We start from the raw sequence: 20,404 nt of genomic DNA, 5'->3' as shown, positions 1-20,404 counted from the left end.
TCCATGTCCCTACAAAGGACGCAAACTCATCCTTTTTTATGGCTGCATAGTATTCCATGGTGTATATGTGCCACATTTTCTTAATCCAGTCTGTCACAGATGGACATTTGGTTGATTCCAAGTCTTTGCTATTGTGAATAGTGCCGCAATAAACATACGTGTGCATGTGTCTTTGTAGTAGAGTAATTTATAATCCTTTGGTATATACCCAGTAGTGGGATGGCTGGGTCATATGGTACATCTAGTTCTAGATCCTTGAGGAATTGCCATACTGTTTTCCATAATGGTTGAACTAGTTTACAATCCCACCAACAGTGTAAAAGTGTTCCTATTTCTCCACATCCTCTCCAACACCTGTTGTTTCCTGACTTCTTTTTTTTTTTTTTTTTTTTTTTTGAGGCGGAGTCTCGCTCTGTACGCCCGGACTGCAGTGCAGTGGCCGGATCTCAGCTCACTGCAAGCTCCGCCTCCTGGGTTTACACCATTCTCCTGCCTCAGCCTCCCGAGTAGCTGGGACTACAGGCGCCCGCCACTTCGCCCAGCTAGTTTTTGTATTTTTAGTAGAGACGGGGATTCACCGTGTTAGCCAGGATGGTCTCGATCTCCTGACCTCGTGATCCGCCCGTCTCGGCCTCCCAAAGTGCTGGGATTACAGGCTTGAGCCACCGCGCCCGGCCTTCCTGACTTCTTAATGATTGCCATTCTGACTGGTGTGAGATGGTATCTCATTGTGGTTTTGATTTGCATTTCTCTGATGGCGAGTGATGATGAGCATTTTTTCATGTCTGTTGGCTGTATGGATGTCTTCTTTTGAGAAATGTCTGTTCATATCCTTTCCCCACTTTTTGATGGGGTTGTTTTTTTTTTTCTTGTATATTTGTTTGAGTTCTTTGTAGATTCTGGATATTAGCCCTTTGTCAGATGAGTAGATTGCAAAAATTTTCTCCCATTCTGTAGGTTGCCTGTTCACTCTGATGGTAGTTTCTTTTGCTGTGCAGAAGCTCTTTAGTTTATTGAGATCCCATTTGTCAATTTTGGCTTTTGCTGCCGTTGCTTTTGGTGTTTTAGACATGAAGTCCTTGCCCATGCCTATGTCCTGATGGTGCTACCTAGATTTTCTTCTAGGGTTTTTATGGTATTAGGTCTAACATTTAAGTCTCTAATCCATCTTGAATTAATCTTCATATAAGGGGTAAGGAAAGGATCCAGTTTCAGCTTTCTACTTATGGCTAGCCAATTTTCCCAGCACCATTTATTAAATAGGGAATCCTTTCCCCATTTCTTGTTTCTCTCAGGTTTGTCAAAGATCAGATGGCTGTAGAGTGTGGTATTATTTCTGAGGACTCTGTTCTGTTCCATTGGTCTATATCTCTGTTGTGGTACCAGTACCATGCTGTTTTGGTTACTGTAGCCTTATAGTATAGTTTGAAGTCAGGTAGCATGACGCCTCCAGCTTTGTCCTTTTGACTTAGGATTGTCTTGGCAATGCGGGCTCTTTTTTGGTTCCATATGAACTTTAAAGCATTTTTTTCCAATTCTGTGAAGAAAGTCATTGGTAGCTTGATGGGGATGGCATTGAATCTATAAATACCTTGGGCAGTATGGCCATTTTCACGATATTGATTCTTCCTATCCATGAGCATGGTATGTTCTTCCATTTGTTTGTGTCTTCTTTGATTCACTGAGCAGTGGTTTGTAGTTCTCCTTGAAGAGGTCCTTTACATCCCTTGTAAGTGGATTGCTAGGTATTGATTCTCTTTGAAGCTATTGTGAAGGAAGTTCATTCCTGATTTGGCTCTCTGCTTGTCTGTTACTGGTGTATAAGAATGCTTGTGATTTTTGCACATTAATTTTGTATCCTGAGACTTTGCTGAAGTTGCTTATCAGCTTAAGGAGATTTTGGGCTGAGACGATGGGGTTTTCTAAATATACAATCATGTCATCTGCAAACAGGGACAATTTGACTTCTTCTTTTCCTAACTGGATACCCTTGATTTCTTTCTCTTGCCTGATTGCCCTAGCCAGAACTTCCAACACTATGTTGAATAGGAGTGGTGAGAGAGGGCATCCCTGTCTTGTGCCAGTTTTCAAAGGGAATTTTTCCAGTTTTTGCCCATTCAGTATGATATCGCTGTGGGTTTGTCATAAATAGCTCTTATTATTTTGAGGTACGTTCCATCAATACCGAATTTATTGAGCGTTTTTAGCATGAAGGGCTGTTGAATTTTGTCAAAAGCCTTTTCTGCATCTATTGAGATAATCATATGGTTCTTGTCTTTGTTCTGTTTATATGCTGGATTACGTTTATTGATTTGCGAATGTTGAACCAGCCTTGCATCCCAGGGATGAAGCCCACTTGATCATGGTGGATAAGCTTTTTGATGTGCTGCTGAATCTGGTTTGCCATATTTTATTGAGAATTGTTGCATCGATGTTCATCAGGGATATTGGTCTAAAATTTTCTTTTTTGTTGTGTCTCTGCCAGGCTTTGGTATCAGGATGATGTTGGCCTCATAAAATGAGTTAGGGAGGATTCCCTCTTTTTCTATTGATTGGAATAGTTTCAGAAGGAATGGTACCAGCTCCTCCTTGTACCTCTGGTAGAATTCAGCTGTGAATCCATCTGGTCCTGGACGTTTTTTGGTGGTAGGCTATTAATGTTGCCTCAATTTCAGAGCCTGCTATTGGTCTATTCAGGGATTCAACTTCTTCCTGGTTTAGTCTTGGAGAGTGTAAGTGTCCAGGAAATTATCCATTTCTTCTAGATTTTCTAGTTGATTTGCGTAGAGGCGTTTATAGTATTCTCTGATGGTAGTTTGTATTTCTGTGGGGTCGGTGGTGATATCCCCTTTATCATTTTTTATTGCGTCTATTTGATTCCTCTCTCTTTTCTTCTTTATTCGTCTTGCTAGCGATCTGTCAATTTTGTTGATCTTTTCAAAAAACCAACTCCTGGATTCATTGATTTTTTTGGAGGGTTTTTTGTGTCTCTATCTCCTTCAGTTCTGCTCTGATCTTAGTTATTTCTTGCCTTCTGCTAGCTTTTGAATGTGTTTGCTCTTGCCTCTCTAGTTCTTTTAATTGTGATGTTAGAGTGTCCATTTTAGATCTCTCCTGCTTTCTCTTGTGGGCATTTAGTGCTATAAATTTCCCTCTACACACTGCTTTAAATGTGTCCCAGAGATTCTGGTATGTTGTATCTTTGTTCTCATTGGTTTCAAAGAACATCTTTATTTCTGCTTTCATTTCGTTATGTACCCAGTAGTCATTCAGGAGCAGGTTGTTCAGTTTCCATGTAGTTGAGCGGTGTGATTGAGTTTCTTAGTCCTGAGTTCTAGTTTGATTGCACTGTGGTCTGAGAGACAGTTTGTTATAATTTCTGTTCTTTTACATTTGCTGAGGAGTGCTTTACTTCCAATTATGTGGTCAATTTTGGAATAAGTGCGATGTGGTGCTGAGAAGAATGTATATTCTGTTGATTTGGGGTGGAGAGTTCTATAGATGTCTATTAGGTCCGCTTGGTGCAGAGATGAGTTCAATTCCTGGATATCCTTGTTAACTTTCTGTCTCGTTGATCTGTAATGTTGACAGTGGAGTGTTGAAGTCTCCCATTATTATTGTATGGGAGTCTAAGTCTCTTTGTAAGTCTCTAAGGACTTGCTTTATGAATCTGGGTGCTCCTGTATTGGGTGCATATATATTTAGGATAGTTAGCTCTTCCTGTTGAATTGATCCCTTTACCATTATGTAATGGCCTTCTTTGTCTCTTTTGATCTTTGATGGTTTAAAGTCTGTTTTATCAGAGACTAGGATTGCAACCCCTGCTTTTTTTTTGTTTTCCATTTGCTTGGTAGATCTTCCTCCATCCCTTTATTTTGAGCCTGTGTATGTCTCTGCATGTGAGATGGGTCTCCTGAATACAGCAGACTGATGGGTCTTGACTCTTTATCCAGTTTGCCAGTCTGTGTCTTTTAATTGGAGCATTTAGTCCATTTACATTTAAGGTTAATATTGTTATGTGAACTTGATCCTGTCATTATGATATTAACTGGTTATTTTGCTCGTTAGTTGATGCAGTTTCTTCCTAGCCTCATGGTCTTTACATTTTGACATGTTTTTGCAATGGCTGGTACCGTTGTTCCTTTCCATGTTTAGGGTTTCCTTCAGGGTCTCTTGTAAGGCAGCCTGGTGGTTACAAATCTCTAAGCATTTGCTTATCTGTAAAAGATTTTATTTCTCCTTCACTGATGAAACTTAGTTTGGCTGGATATGAAATTCTGGGTTGAAAATTCTTTTCTTTAAGAACGTTGAATATTGGCCCCACTCTCTTCTGGCTTGTAGAGTTTCTGCCGAGAGATCTGCTGTTAGTCTGATAGGCTTCCCTTTGTGGGTAACCCGACCTTTCTCTCTGGCTGCCCTTAAGATTTTTCCTTCATTTCAACTTTGGTGAATCTGGCAATTATGTGTCTTGGAGTTGCTCTTCTGGAGGAGTATCTTTGTGGCATTCTCTGTATTTCCTGAATTTGAATGTTGGCCTGCCCTACTAGGTTGGGGAAGTTCTCCTGGATGATATCCTGAAGAGTGTTTTCCAAGTTGGTTCCATTTTCCCCCTCACTTTCAGGCACCCAATGAGACGTAGATTTGGTCTTTTTACATAATCCCATACTTCTTGCAGGCTTTGTTCATTTCTTTTTCTTCTTTTTTCTTTTGGTTTCTCTTCTCGCTTCATTTCATTCATTGATCCTCAATCGCTGATACTCTTTCTTCCAGTTGATCGAGTCGGTTTCTGAAGCTTGTGCATTTGTCACGTATTTCTCATGTCATGGTTTTCATCTGTGTCATTTCGTTTATGACCTTCTCTGCATTAATTAGTCTAGCTGTCAATTCTTCCACTCTTTTTTCAAGATTTTTAGTTTCTTTGCGCTGGGTACGTAATTCCTCCTTTAGCTCTGAGAAGTTTGATGGACTGAAGCCTTCTTCTCTCATCTCGTCAAAGTCATTCTCTGACCAGCTTTGATCCATTGCTGGCGATGGGCTGCACTCCTTTGCAGGGGGAGATGCGCTCTTATTTTTTGAATTTCCAGCTTTTCTGCCCTGCTTTTTCCCCATCTTTGTGGTTTTATCTGTCTCTGGTCTTTGATGATGGTGACGTACTGATGGGTTTTGGTACAGGTGTCCTTCCTGTTTGATAGTTTTCCTTCTGACAGTCAGGATCCTCAGCTGTAGGTCTGTTGGAGATTGCTTGAGGTCCACTCCAGACCCTGTTTGCCTGGGTATCAGCAGCAGAGGTTGCCGAAGATAGAATATTGCTGAACAGCGAGTGTACCTGTCTGATTCTTCCTTTGGAAGCTTCCTCTCAGGGGTGTACTCCACCCTGTGAGGTGTAGGGTGTCAGACTGCCCCTAGTGGGGGATGTCTCCCAGCTAGGCTACTCAGGGGTCAGGGACCCAGCTGAGTAGGCAGTCTGTCCGTTCTCAGATCTCAACCTCTGCGTTGGGAGATCCACAGCTCTCCCCAAAGCTGTCAGACAGAGTCGTTCGTGTCTGCACAGGCCCCCGCTGCTTCCCCTGTTGGTCTTCAGCTGTGCGCTGTCCCCAGAGGTGGAGTCTACAGAAACAGGCAGGCTTCCTTGAGCTGCTGTGAGCTCCACCCAGTTCACGCTTCCCAGCGGCTTTGTTTACCTACTTAAGCCTCAGCAATGGCGGGCGCCCCTCCCCCAGCCTCGCTGCTGCCTTGCGGATAGATCACCGCAGACTGCTGTGTTAGCAGTGAGGGAGGCTCCGTGGGCGTGGGACCCTCCCGGCCAGGTGTGGGATATATTCTCCTGGTGTGCCTGTTTCCTTAAAGCGCAGTATTGGGGTGGGAGTTACCCGATTTTTCCAGGTGTTATGTGTCTCAGCTCCCCTGGCTAGGAAAAGGGATTCCCTTCCCCCTTGCGCTTCCAGGTGAGGCGATGCCTCACCCTTCTTCAGCTCTCGCTGGTCAGGCTGCAGCAGCTGACCAGCACCGATTGTCTGGCACTCCCTAGTGAGATGACCCCAGTACCTCAGTTGAAAATGCAGAAATCACCGGTCTTCTGTGTCGCTCGCGCTGGGAGTTGGAGACTGGAGCTCTTCCTATTCGGCCATCTTGCTCCGCCCCCTGCTTTTACCTTTCTCTGATTCATTTAATCCAATCAGAACCTAGTTCTGTGCAGCCTACCCTTATAACATCTTTTGAGTCCATGCTGTATTTCCACCCTTACTACTACTGCCTTATTTCAAGGTTTCTTATATCACCAAGATTAACTGTTTCCCTACCTACAGTCTCATCTGCTTCCAATATATATTTCATAGTCATTGGGAGGGATCATGTTATTCTTCCTTAAAATGCTTCCATGGCTTCTATTGCTTAAATGATAAAATGTAGTCTTTAGGATGGCATCCAAAGCCCTCCATTGTCTGGCCTCTGCCTAACTTTCCAGAATCATCTCTGGAGAGTCCCATTTGTATTCTCTAACCACACTGAATTAGTTCCTGGATGTATCATGCTGTTTTATGCCTTCATGCTTTTGTACATACTACATTCTATGCTTGGAATGCTCTTTTCCAGTTTATCATTCTACCCCATGAAGGCTCTGAACAAGTACTGTTTTACACTCTTCTATTATTTGTGCCTCCACTGCTTCCTATACACATTTTCATCTTAGCCCCTGTGAAATCTTATTTGTTTATATGTCTGACTACCCCAAATAAACTATAAACTTCTTTTGGAGGGGGATTATAAAAGAAAAATTTATTTAGAATGACAAAGAAATTATAACAAATTATAAATTTTTAAATATTTACACCAAAACATCACAACATCTAGATCAAGGGTTTGTGTGTGTGTGTGTGTGCACGCACATGTATAACTTTTGTAAATTTTCCTGAAGCAAATAGAGTATCTTTTGAATGGTTGGCACTCTCAGATGAAAGTAAGTAGAGATCAGGTCTTCTCACCCTGCTCAATTTCTTCCTTCATGGTTTCTCACTGTAACTATTACTTTTTTTCTCTTTTGTGCTTATGCATTTAAAATTTTCTGTATTTTATCAATATGTTCTAACTAAATTTAACCAGGTTCTATTGAAAGAGCAATGAAATAAAAGCAAATTTAATCACACATATTATAACTTATGCCAACGATGCTTTGGATATATTCACCTATGTGTGCATCTGTTCTTTTTCAGCTCTCATTTATTTGTTGATTAGATTTAAAAGCCCTGTGCCTTGTGCACATTGGCATCACATCTCACTTGGAAGAGAAATATCCTCAGTAGATATACAATGATGTAAATCTCGTGACTCTCAAATGAACAGGTTTCAGTAACATCTTTCCACCTGTTTGGCTACTTCCAAGAACTTTTATTTTTCCCTATTATACAACTGGAAATGAAGGCAGAGAATGATAAATGAACTGGGTTCCTATAGTCCAACACAGTGATTCTCTCCTTGGTCCAGTGGCATCCCTATCATCTGGAAACTTAGAAATGCAGATTCCCAGCCACATCCCATATCTACTGAATCAAAAACTCTAAAATGTGGAGGGAGAGGCAGCAATATGTATTTTAACATGAAGTCAAGATGATTCTGATGCATGCTAAAATTTGAAAACCACTGGAACTTAAAGATCCTAGTATGCTATTGATTGCCCTGTTTTCTCCTTGTTCTGAAATTAATGTATAAGGCATGTTATATCCTACAGAAAAATGCCTTAGTGGTATTCTATCATTATGCAAAACTGAAAATCAAGAGAGATCTTTGTGTATCCTCCTTCATGGAGGGTAGGAAGTTTGGCATTGTAGCAGATTGTAGATCTACAGAGACGGAGTTTCCCTCTTGTTGCCCAGAATGGAGTGCAATGGTGCAATCTCGGCTCACCGCAACCTCTGCTTCCTGGGTTCAAGTGATTCTCCTGCCTCAGCTTCCCAAGTAACTGGGATTACAGGCATGTGCTACCATGCCTGGCTAATTTTGTATTTTTAGTAGAGACGGGGTTTCTCCATGTTGGTCAGGCTAGTCTCGAACTCCCGACCTCAGGTAATCCACCCATCTCAGCCTCCCAAAGTAATTTTTAAAATACCCTTTTAAGTACATGGTTGAACTGGACCAAAATTAAATAACATCTCTAAAAGCTACAAATAATAAGACATCACAAATACAGAGCAGTAAACTAGGGGTAGTGTGCTACTATTTGGCATTTGTCTAGGTGTACCTGCTGATCTCCGTTGGCCTTTAGTTCAGTTTTAATGGGCCACTCAAGTTTGGGAGCAGAAGATAAAACTAGAGACCTGAGAAAGGTGGGAGGTCAGATTGGAGAGCCCCGAATTAAGCCAAGATTTCCAAAGGGTCACAGGCATATTGGATGAACTAGGAAAAGAAATCCTTGCAGATGGAGCAATGGAAATACATGCTTGTCTCAGTCTTGGTGCTGATTGGAGTGAGAAAAAAAGTTCTCCACTGAGATTTCCTAATCACAAGCCCACACTCAAAAACAGTTGGAACTAGAATTCCCACTGCTTGTGTGGCCTGAAAAACCCACAAAGATATCTAGAACTTTAAACATGTCCCACATTGGTACTCCTTTCCACACACCTCATATATATAATGCAAATCATATTTTGAAGAATTCATTTAAACACAAGCTTCATTCCCACTGATAAAGTTCCCATGAACATGAATTCACAATAAAAAAATCACACAATTTATGAAGAAATAAGCCATTATAAGTGACTAAGCAGAAATAAATAGCAAACTACAGGAGCAGATCTACAAATACAACAGAAATTATCAGATAGCAGACTATAAATTATTGGCATAATATAGTTAAATAAAAGAAGGCCCTGAGGTATGATGAAGGTATAGGAGACTGTCAAATGTGACAGGCAAATTTGAAAAAGAACCAAATAGAATATCTATAAATGAAAACTATAATCATTAAAATTAGAAACTCCATAGATTAAATAGATTAGACATAGATGAAGAGAGAATGAGGAATTGAAATAAATTATACAGAATGTAATACAGAAACAAAGAGGTGGAAAACAGACTAGGTTAAGAAACATGGAGGATAGAATGGGAAGGTCTACCATGTGTTTAATTGAAGTTCCAGAGAGATAAAATGGGGGAAAGGCAATATTTAAAGAGAGAATGACTGAAAATTTCCCAAAATTGATGAACAGTACCCAATTTAGGATTTTCAATAAGTTCTAAGCAAATTAAATTTAAAAATCATAATCCAGACTTAGACGTACTGTAGTGAACGTATGAAACACCTAAATCAGAGGAAAGCTCAACATTAGCCAGGCAAAAAAGGTTATGCTTAGAAGACAACTAAACTCAATAAAATGACAGCTAACTGACAGCAACAGTGGAAGCCAGAAGAAATTGTAATAGTATCTTCCATAGTCAATGACAGTGGTCAGCAAATGTTTTCTGTAAAAAGCGCGATAATAATCATTTTAGGCTTTGCAGGTCATGTACAGTCTTTGTTGCATACTACTCTGTTTTTTGTTTGTTTGTTTTTGGGTTTTTTTCACAACACTTTCAAATATAAAAACAATTCTTAGCTCAAGGGTCACACTGAAACATACTGCAAGCCAGATTTGGCCTGTAGGTCATAGTTTGCTTACCCTAATTTGTAATATAATAACTGTTGTTTTGTTCATTTTATTTTATGGTCGGGGTACATGTGCAGGTTTGTTAGGCATACTTGTGTCATGGGGGTTTATTGTATAGATTATTTTATCACTCAGGTATTAAGCCTAGTACTCAACAGTTATTTTTCCTAATCCCTTCCCTTCTCCCACCCTCCACCGTCCACCTTCCGACAGGCCCCAGCATGGTTTGTTTTGTTTTGTTTTGTTTTTTGAGATGGAGTCTCGGTCTGTCACCCAGGCTGGAGTGCAGTGGTATGATCTCAGCTCAATGCAGCCTCTGCCTCCTGGGTTCAAGCACTTCTCCAGCCTCAGCCTCCCGTGTAGCTGCAATTATAGGCACCTGCCACCATGCCTGGCTAATTTTTGTATTTTTAGTAGAGACAGGGTTTCACCATGTTGGCCAGGATGGTCTTGAACTCCTGACCTCAGGTTATCTGCCCGCCTCAACCTCCCAAAGTGCTGGAATTACAGGCATGAGCCTCAGTGTGTATTGTTCCCTTCTATGTGTCCATGTGTTGTCATCATTTAGCTCCCAATTATAGATGAGAACATGTGATATTTTGGTCTTCTGTTCCTGCATTAGTTTGCTTAGGCTAATGGCCTCAAGCTGCATCCGTTTTCCTGCAAAGGACAGGATCTCATTCTTTTAATGGCTGCATAGTATTTCACGGTGTATAGATACCACATTTTCTTTTTTTTTTTTTATTATACTTTAAGTTCTAGGGTACATGTGCATAACATGCAGTTTATTACATATGTATACTTATGCCATGTTGGTGTGCTGCACCCATCAACTCGTCAGCACCCATCAATTCATCATTTATATCATGTATAACTCCCCAGTGCAATCCCTCCCTCCTTCCCCCTCCCCATGATAGGCCCCAGTGTGTGATGTTCCCCTTCCCGAGTCCAAGTGATCTCATTGTTCAGTTCCCACCTATGAGTGAGAACATGCGGTGTTTGGTTTTCTCTTCTTGTGATAGTTTGCTAAGAATGATGGTTTCCAGCTGCATCCATGTCCCTACAAAGGACGCAAACTCATCCTTTTTTATGGCTGCATAGTATTCCATGGTGTATATGTGCCACATTTTCTTAATCCAGTCTGTCACAGATGGACATTTGGGTTGATTCCAAGTCTTTGCTATTGTGAATAGTGCCGCAATAAACATACGTGTGCATGTGTCTTTGTAGTAGAGTAATTTATAATCCTTTGGGTATATACCCAGTAGTGGGATGGCTGGGTCATATGGTACATCTAGTTCTAGATCCTTGAGGAATCGCCATACTGTTTTCCATAATGGTTGAACTAGTTTACAATTCCACCAACAGTGTAAAAGTGTTCCTATTTCTCCACATCCTCTCCAACACCTGTTGTTTCCTGACTTCTTAATGATTGCCATTCTGACTGGTGTGAGATGGTATCTCATTGTGGTTTTGATTTGCATTTCTCTGATGGCGAGTGATGATGAGCATTTTTTCATGTGTCTGTTGGCTGTATGGATGTCTTCTTTTGAGAAATGTCTGTTCATATATATCCTTTGCCCACTTTTTGATGGGGTTGTTTGTTTTTTTCTTGTATATTTGTTTGAGTTCTTTGTAGATTCTGGATATTAGCCCTTTGTCAGATGAGTAGGTTGCAAAAATTTTCTCCCATTCTGTAGGTTGCCTGTTCACTCTGATGGTAGTTTCTTTTGCTGTGCAGAAGCTCTTCAGTTTAATGAGATCCATTTGTCAATTTTGGCTTTTGCTGCCGTTGCTTTTGGTGTTTTAGACATGAAGTCCTTGCCCATGCCTATGTCCTGAATGGTACTACCTAGATTTTCTGGTACCACAACAGAGATATAGACCAATGGAACAGAACAGAGTCCTCAGAAATAACACCACACATCTACAGCCATCTGATCTTTGATAAACCTGAGAGAAACAAGAAATGGGGAAAGGATTCCCTATTTAATAAATGGTGCTGGGAAAATTGGCTAGCCATAAGTAGAAAGCTGAAACTGGATCCTTACCCCTTACACGAAGATTAATTCAAGATGGATTAGAGACTTAAATGTTAGACCTAATACCATAAAAATCCTAGATACCACATTTTCTTTATCCAGTCTATCACTGCTGGACATTTAGGTTGGTTCCATGTCTTTGCTATTGTGAATAGTGCTGCAATGAACATATGCATGCATGTGTCTTTATAATAGAACGATTTATATTCCTTTGGTTATATACCCAGTAATTGGATTGCTGGGTTAAATGTATTTCTGTCTTTAGGTCTTGAGGAATCACCACACTGTCTTCCACAATGGTTGAACTAATTTACACTCCCACCAACAGTGTATAAGCATTCCTTTTTTCTGCACAATCTTGCCAGCATGTTTTTTTTTTTTTTTTGCCTTTTTACTTTTTCATGATAGCTATTCTGATTGATGTGAGATGGCATTTCATTGTGTTTTGATTGCATTTCCCTAATGATCAGTGATGTTGAGCTTTTTTTTTCACATGATTTTTGGCAGCATATATGTCTTTTGAAAAGTGTCTGTTCATATCCTTTGCCCACTCTTTCATGAGGTTGGTTGTTTTCTTATAATTTTAAGTTCCTTATAGATGCAGATATTACACCTTTGTCAGTTGCATGGTTTGCAAAATTTTTCTCCCATTCCATAGGTTGCCTGTTCACTCTGTTGATAGTTTCCTTTGCTGTGCAGAAGCTCTTAAGTTTAATTAGATCACATTTGTCAGTTTTTGCTTTTGTTCCAATTGCTTTTTGAAAACAAAGATTTCTTCGTTATGAAATCTTTGCCTGTTCCTATGTCTTGAATGGTATCACCTAAGTTTTCTTCCAGGATTTGTATAGTTTTGGTTTTACATTTAAGTCTTTAAGGGTCCAGTTTCAATCTTCTGCATATGGCTAGACAGTTTTCCCAGCACCGTTTATTGAATAGGGAGTCTTTTCTCCATTGCTTATTTTTGTCGGGTTGGTTGAAGACCAGATAGTTGTAGGTGTGTGGCCTTATTTCTGGGTTCTCTATTCTGTTCCATTGGTCTGCATGTCTGTAGTTATATGAGTATCATGCTATTTTGCTTGCTGTAGCCCCATAGTATAGTTTGAAGTCAGATAGCATGTTACCTGCAGCTTTGTTCTTTTTGCTTAAGATTGCCTTGTCTATTTGGGCTCTTTTTTGGTTCTATCTGAATTTTAAAATAGTTTTTTACTAGTTCTGTGAAGAATCTCAGTAGTAGTTTATTTATTTTTTTGCTCACCATTTTATTTATTTTTTATTTATTTCAGTAGGTTTTTGGGGAACAGGTGATGTTTCGTTACATGGATAAGTCCTTTAGTGATGATTTCTGAGATTTTGATGCACCCATCACCCAGGCAGTATACACTGTACCTTATTTGTAGTCTTTTATCCCTCACCCCTCTCCCACACTTCCCCCCAAGTCCCCAAAGCCCATTGTATCACTCATATGTCTTTGCATCCTCATAGCTTAGCTGCCACTTATAAGTGATAATATACAATGTTTGATTTTCCATTCCTGAGTTACTTCACTTAGAATGACAGTCTCCAACTCCATCCAGGTTGCTGCAAATGCCATTATTTCATTCCTTTTTGTGGCTGAGTAGTATTCCAGTGTGTGTGTGTGTTGCAAATTGTGCTGCTACAAACATGCATGTGTAAGGTGTGTTTTGTTTTGTTTTGTTTTTCATATAATGTCTTATTTTCCTCTGGGTAGATACCCAGTAGTGGGATTGCTGGATCAAATGGTAGATCTACTTTTAGTTCTTTAAGGAAACTCCATACTCTTTTCCATGAGGACAAGAGAACAGGAGAAGAAACTTCAATTCATGAGACAGTTTAATACATGTTGAAGAGAATAGGTAGAAGATAGATGACGGCAAGTATTAGTTATCTACGGCTGTATAACAAATTACTCCAAAACTTAGTGGCTTAAAATAACAAGCACTTATCTCATACCGTTCCTGAGAGTTAGGAATCTGGAAGTAATTTACTTAGGATTCCTGGCTCAAAATTTCTCATGAGGTTGCTGTCAGGAAGACTACAGTCATCTGAAGATTCGACGGGGGCTAGAAAATATGCTTCCAAAGTGGCTCACTCACATGGCTGTTCACAGGAGTCCTCAGTTCTCCACCACATGGGCCTCTCCACAGGTTGCTTGAGTACCATTATGACATGTTACCTGGCTTCCTCCAGAGCAAGTGATCCAAAAGACAAATGATGACGCCACAGTACCTTTTATGATTTAGCCTCCAAAGTTGCATACCATCATTTCTGCTTTATTTTATTCATTAGAAGCAAGGCATTAAGTCCAGCTCACATTCAAGAGGGAAATTAGGTTTTATTTATTGAAGGAAAGAATATTTTTAAAAAGTTGTGAACATACGTATTTTCTTGAGACAGAATCTCACTTTGTCACCCATGCTGGAGTGCGGTGATGCGTGATGATGGCTCACTGCAGTCTCAACCTCCTGGGCTCAAGTGATCCTACTGCTTCAGCCTCCCCAGTAGCTAGGACTACAGTCATGTGCCACCATAGCCAGCTATTTTATTTTATTTTTTTTTTTTTAGACTCAGGATCTCTCTATGTTGCCCAGTCTAATCTCAAACTCCTGGCCTGAGCAAACCCCTCTCCTCAGCCTCCCATAGTCCTGTGATTACAGGTATGAGCCACTGTACCTGGCCAAGAACATATTTTAAAACAAACACTGAGTGGCAACTGAGTAAAGTAGAGTAACTACAACACAAATGCCTGCATAACGTGGTACTTACTAGAAGGAGCCAATTGGCCCTGTATAACCCCTGAGAGATTTGTAACTTTTAAGCACTATATCCTACAAGAAGCCAGGGAGATATGCAGGGCTGAAAACAATAGCCTTGCCTAAAAATCCATATAGGAAATAGTTGGACTCTCAGATCCCCTCACTGTAACACACACCACAACAGCACCACCACCAGGAAAGAAAATGGATCTTTATTTTCTGGAAAAAAAAAATAGATGAATATCTCTATGGTAATATTAATAGATGGTAAACCAGGGGATACTGTCCTGCCCTCAAACTGGTATTCAGTGAATTGTGTGCTTCCACCCTGTCTCTTGCCTCTCCTGCACAGTAAGGAAATACAGGATTCTTAAGAAATTAAATGGCCAGAAAAAGGACCTCCAGATACTGATATTTGAGATTCCCCTAAACAAATAATCACCTTGCCTTCAATGACCCTACCATATGGTCTACCCATTGACAAGCTGCAATCATGTGCATACAACTTTCAGTCAGTTTTTTTACTGATTCATTTTTTAACATGAACATGTAGACAAGGATTACTACATAGCTGAGGAAGCCTCAAACATTAAAGATAGGGTAAACATCAGCCATACAGAGAAAAGGAACTTGAAAAAAATAGACAATAAAGAAAACAGAAGAAAAGTATATATATATGTGTGTGTGTGTGTGTGTGTGTGTATTTATACATATATGTGCATCTACAGGTGTATGTATATGTGGGCATATATGTATATACATACACATGTGTATGTATGTGTGTGTGTATATATACTGTGCAAAGTGAGAGAGGGGATAATTGTGTACTAGCTTAATATTGCACCATTTTGCATTTTGAGATGGTTAAAATGGAACCAGGCACTAAAATTTGAAACAATCTTATACACATGCAAAAACTGGCAGCTTTTCACACGTAGCATTATATTGACATTTTACTTGACTTCCTAAGCCACTAGTGAATTAACCTGGCTTCTTTGTACTTCATTATTTTAAAGAATGTATTCATTTGTTTTTACATACTAATGTTGGAAGTAGGTACTGGGATACAGCTAACTTAATTGCTCTCTCTCTCTCTCTGTTGTTATTCTTTTTTAAAAAGTTTGTTTCATAGAGGTATAATTTACATACAGTAAATATTGCCTTTTAAATTTTTAATTTTAAAATTGTACTATTCTGACACAACCAAGGACCCTCACAGAGTCCACTTCACTCCCCTGCTAACTCCACTGGAGCAGGTGCTGGTACTCACAGCTGCAGGAGCAGGTGCTGGTACTCACAGCTGCAAGACCTGAAGATGGATCACACCTGAAAATGGATGCACTCTTTGCAGACACTCCCTAGTACCAACCCAGAGCCCAGTAGCTCCACTGGGTGACTGGACCCAGAAGAGAAAAAACAGCCACTACAGTTCGGCTCTCAGGAAGCCCGATTCCTAGGGGATGGGGAGAACACCACATCAAGGGAGCACCTCGTGGGACAAAAAATCTGAACCATAGCCCTTGAATCCCAGATCTTCCCTCTGACATAGTCTACCCAAATGAGAAGGAACCAGAAAAACAATTCTGGTAATATGACAAAACAAGGTTCTTTAACACCCCCAGAAGATCATACCAGCTCACAAGCAATGGATCCAAACCAAGATGAAATCTCTGAATTGCCAGAAAAAGAATTCAGAAGGTCAATTATTAAGCTAATCAAGGAGGCACCAGAAAAAATGAAGTCCAACTTAAAGAAATCAAAAACATGGCCGGGCACAGTAGCTCATGCCTGTAATCCCAGCACTTTGGGAGGCTGAGGCAGGTGGATCACTTGAGGTCAGGAGTTTAAGACCAGCCTGGCCAACGTGGTGAAATCCCATCTCTACTAAAATCACAAAAATTAGCCAGGCATGGTAGTGCATGCCTGTAATCCCAGCTACTTGGGAGGCTGAGGTATGAGAATTGCTTGAACCTGGGAGGTGGAGGTTGCAGTGAGTTGAGATTGCCACTGCACTCCAGCCTGGGTGACAGAGCGAGACTCCATCTCAAAATAAAAAACATGATACAGGATATGAAAGAAAAATTCTTCAGTGAAATAGATAGCATAAATAAAAATCAATCACAACTTCTGTAAATCAGGGACACAGAGAAATGCAAAATGCCCTGGAAAGTCTCAGCAATAGAATCAAACAAGCAGAAGAAAGAACTTCAGAGCTTGAAGACAAGACTTTCGAATTAACCCACTCCATCAGAGACAAAGAAAAAAGAATTTAAAAAATGAACAAAACCTCTGTATTAGGGTTCTCTTAGAAAGACAGAACTAATAGGGTATATATTTAAAGTTAATACTTAATAAACTCCCTTATATATACATATATACATAGATATATATAGTGGGATCACAAGGTCCCACAATAGGCTATTTGCAAGCTGAGGAGCAAGAAGAGCCAGTCCGAGTCCCCAAACTGAAGAACTTGGGAATCCAATGTTCAAGGACAGGAAGCATTCAGCACGAGAGAAAGATGTAGACTGGGAGGCTAGGCCTGTCTCTCCTTTTCATGTTTTTCTACCTGCTTTATATTCACTGGAAACTGATTAGATTGTGCCCACCAGATTAAGGGTGGATTTGCCTTCCCCAGCCCACTGACTCAAATGTTCATCTCTTTTGGCAACACCCACACAGACACACCCAAGATTAATCCTTTGTATCCCTCGATTCAATCAAGTTGACACTTAGTATTAACCATCACAAGTCTACCCCTTGTCAACTTGAACCCATACACATCTCCTGAGATCATTCATAATCTTCAAATAAAGACAACGGGGTCATAATTACACCTAACATAATACAACTATCCTTTGTACAACTGGAATTGCATCAATCCCCAACTCAAATACTATTACATAAAGTTAACACTTAAATGCTCATATGAAGTCAGTAAGTCTTATGTCACATGATGAAGGACAAGGAAATAAAATGAAACTATTTTCTTAGTACAAGTATATAAATGCACCCACATGTTTTTAACAAAAGAAGTAGGAAATATTCATGACAGTTACAGTCCCCGTTTCTGCAGCTGGTCTCATGGTCGTAGTTGGTATTGATGACTACCTTCTTCTACTACCCATTCTGCATTCCCTTTGCCTTCAGCAAGCACCTCAGTAGGTCATGGCTTTTTTCCTTGTGGAGTGACCCAAACCTTCATTCCTGAAGGGTCTGGGTCATTCATAGTCCTGCCTGGATTGGGCTGTTATAGTTTCCCATTGACCTTAATCACAAGGTATGGTAATTCTAAGAGACACCCTAATGGATCTCCTGTATTCCATGCGTACTCTTCCTTACCGCCATTGTGGAGCAGTAGATTTATTTCATCTTGATAGCCCGGGTCAGTCACCGCAACAAACACTGTAACTCCCCTTTTAGCCTGTTGACTTAAGGGTAGAAGGAGCCCAAAGTGTCCGGGTGGCAATCTTAACTTCCAGTTTAATGGAATCATTATTGTGTCTCCTGGTGGCAGCATTCCGCCCTCTGGAACTAAGACCTCTAGCCCAGCAGAATGGAATGCTGTGGGAACAGGAGGCAAAAATTTTGCTAGTGGATCACTAGGGGTGATGGTGAGTGGTGCCACTTCCACATCCATCCCTTGATTCCTGGACCCCTGAATTCTGGCTATGGGGAAACAGTACCATGTATTGGATGCTGATTCAGAGCATACACAGCCTTCTGGAGAACTTTGCCCCAGCCCTGTATGGTGTTGTCACCTAGTTGGCATTGTAATTGTGACTTCAAAAGGCCATTCCACCGTTCTGTCAATCCAGCTGCTTCAGGATTATGGGAAAAATGGTAAGACCAGTGAACTCCATGAGCATGAGCCTACTGCCACACTTCTTTAGCCGTAAAGTGAGTGCCTCGGTTAGAGGCAATGCTGTGTAGAATACCATGACGGTGGATAAGGCATTCCATGAGTCCACGGATGGTGGTCTTGGCAGAAGCATTAGGTGGAGGATAGGCAAACCCATATCTATAGTAAGTGCCTATTCCAGTGAGGACAAACCTCTGCGCTTTCCATAATGGAAGAGGTCCAATATAATCAACCTGCCACCAGGTGGCTAGCTGATCATCCCAAAGAATGCTGCCATATCGAGGCCAAATGGGAGAGTTGAACGGGGATGTGGTGGGAATCACCACCCCTGCGTCTTTCAAGACCTTGATGGTGGCACTAATCTCTGCAATCCCTCCAGGGATGCAATATTGTTTTTGATTTACTATTTTTCTAGGTAGAGGCAGCTCTAATGACTTCCATTTGGCCTGTCTTACCATAGTAGCCCTCACCTTACTAGTCAGGGAGCCAATGTGAGGGTTCTGCCAGCTGCTAAGTATGTCTATGCATTCTGGCACTGGGGAAATGACCACAGGATGAGTCTGGGGACCCACTGGACCCACTGTAAGTCTGACCTGAGCTAAAACTCCATTGATTACCTGACTTCCATAAGCTCCTACTTGATGTTTTGGGTCCCCTGGAATCAAGGTCAGCTCAGAGCCAGTGTCCAGTAGTCCCCGAAGTGTCTGATCATTTCCCTTTCCCCAGTGCACAGTTACCCTGGTAAAAGGCCAGAGGTCTCCTTGGGAAAGGATGGGAGAAAGATTCACTGCATAAATTGTCAGTAATATAGTGGGGTCCTTCCTCAAGGGGACCTAGCCTCCCCTTCATTCAAGGGGTTCTGGGTCTATAAACTGGCTCAAGTCTGGAAATTGATTGAGGGGCCGTGATTCAAATTAGTTTTTTGTCCATTTGACCTAGAAGTTTTCTGTTTGTATAATTTAAGTAGGAATGCAGTAGGCTTCCAATCAATTTCACTTCTAGGAACACCATGATTAATTAGCCAGTGTCAGAGCACTCCACGAGTCATACTATTCTGATTGTTGCTTTGCCTCTGCTGTCCATTTTGGTAACTATGCCCACCTTGCCTTTGACAGTTGAGTGCTGTCACTTGGCCCCTGCCACCTCAGGATCCAATTATTCCCACTGTATTTGAGTTTTGTAGTTGAGTAACTATGGTTCCCACCGTTAGATCTGACATACAGAGAAGAGCAATTACAGGGCTATTCAAAGATGCAGGTGCTGCCCTCACAAATCTATTTTGCAAGGCATCAGTCAAGGGTATATCTTCCGGATCCTCCCAGCTGCGATGAGTAAGTCTAAAGTAACTAATCCACTCCACCATCCCAATCTCCCTAAGCCTTTGGATCCCTTCCTCTACATTAAACCAAGAAAGATCAGGCATTTCCAGCTCACTCACGGTGGACCATCTTTTAATCCATATTTCAGCTAACCAAGCAAATAAACTATTATAACATTTTTTAAATCCCCAAGCTGCAACATTAAAAGCAGAGTCCCTACTTAGTGGGCCCAAGTCAATAAATTCACCCTGACCCAACTCTATGTTTCTTCCACCATTATCTGATACCCTTATATCTATTCCCATGCTTGTTCTCCAGGTTTCTGTTTATATTAATTAGAGAACTCAAACAGTTCTTTTCCAGTGTAGCACACCTCCTCATGGGTCACACTCTCAACCTTACCTCTAGGGGCCTGCCGGGACTTTAGTCTAGTTATAGGTCTAGAGACAAACAGATGTTGGGGGTGGCTTCTGAGGAGAATCAACATTATCTTGCCTGGCAACTGCCTCAGGGGAGGCCATTACTGTTGCCTCAGGCAGTGCAGGGTTTGTCTCCTCAAAGGTGGAAAAGCTGATGGCAGCATAGGTCGGGGAGGGGATGTTGCCACTACTAGGGATGGGGAAACTGCAAAAAAGGTTCATCAGAGTTTGCAAACTCAGTGTACCCAGCTTCATCAGGGTCCTCCCACACGTCACCATTCCAAGTTGCAGGGTCCCATTCTTTTCCAATCAGTGCCCTCATTTTAACAGTAGATACCTGGCAAGGCAGT

At 41.0% G+C, this 20,404-nt stretch overlaps 1 protein-coding gene across 1 annotated transcript in view; it reads left to right on the top strand.

Moving 5' to 3' along the window:
* EDA (ectodysplasin A) overlaps positions 1-20,404 on the top strand; it is a 455,546-nt gene that overhangs the window by 250,547 nt on the left and 184,595 nt on the right.

Source organism: Trachypithecus francoisi, unplaced genomic scaffold, assembly GCF_009764315.1.
Source record: "Trachypithecus francoisi isolate TF-2019V2 unplaced genomic scaffold, Tfra_2.0 Lachesis_group6, whole genome shotgun sequence".
NCBI lineage: Eukaryota > Metazoa > Chordata > Mammalia > Primates > Cercopithecidae > Trachypithecus > Trachypithecus francoisi.
The sequence above is the reverse complement of the archived record's forward strand: the minus strand, read 5'-3'. Positions and strand labels throughout refer to the sequence as shown.